This window comes from Orycteropus afer, unplaced genomic scaffold (assembly GCF_000298275.1).
Source record: "Orycteropus afer afer isolate SDZICR_OR568_19922 unplaced genomic scaffold, OryAfe1.0 scaffold00171, whole genome shotgun sequence".
In the NCBI taxonomy this organism is placed as follows: Eukaryota; Metazoa; Chordata; class Mammalia; order Tubulidentata; family Orycteropodidae; genus Orycteropus; species Orycteropus afer.
Genome location: NW_006921758.1, coordinates 5,073,891 through 5,074,800, shown reverse-complemented (window position 1 = coordinate 5,074,800; position 910 = coordinate 5,073,891).

Below are 910 nucleotides of genomic sequence, written 5' to 3'. Positions count from 1 at the left end.
GTAAGAAAGCAAAGCAAAAGCCGGTGGGGGGAGGAGGGGACCAGGACAGAGTGACAAAGCAGAGGCAGGGATCCAGGTAAGGCTAGGGACCCAGGCCACACCCCTCCCAAGCAGCAGGAAAGAGTCAGAGATCTATGTAAAGGGAGGGTGGAGAGGGTGGAGAGGTTTTGAACAGCTGAAGGAGACAGATTTGTTTGTCAGTTTGTCCTACTGTGGTGGCATGTTGCTGTGAGGCTTGAGGCTGTGCCACCGGTGTCTCAAACCCAGGAGGGTTGCACCTGGTACACAGGTTTCAACAGCTTACAAACTGAGACAGACTAGGAAGGAGCAGGAGGCCATCCACTTCTCAAAGAATTGGCCAGGAAAAACCTTACGAACAGCAGAGAAACACTGTCTGATACATTACTGTGAAACTTTATGAATAGCCCAGAAACATTGCCCAAATACAGTGCAGGAGGATAAGCCAGTTAGGTAGGAAGGCTCTCAACATAGACCAGGAAAGAGCTGCATCATCAGAGTAGAATCAGCCTTAATGATATGGATAAGGTCAAGCTTTTGATACCTCCATTTGCTGACATGGCATGATCCAAATAGAAGAGAAACAGCTGCAAACATCCATTAATAATTGGAACACGGAATGTACAAAGCATGAATCTAGGAAAATTGGAAATTCTCAAAAATGAAATGGATTGTGTTAAGAATGATATCCTAGGTGTTAGTGAGCTGAAATGAACTGCTTTTGGCCATTTTGAATCAGACCACCATGTGGTCTACTATGTCGGGAACGATAAATTGAAGAGGAATGATGTGGCATTCATCATCACAAAGAATGTTTCAAGATCTGTCCTGAAGTACAATGCTGTTAGTGTTAGGATAATATCCATACACCTATAAGGAAGACCACTTAATA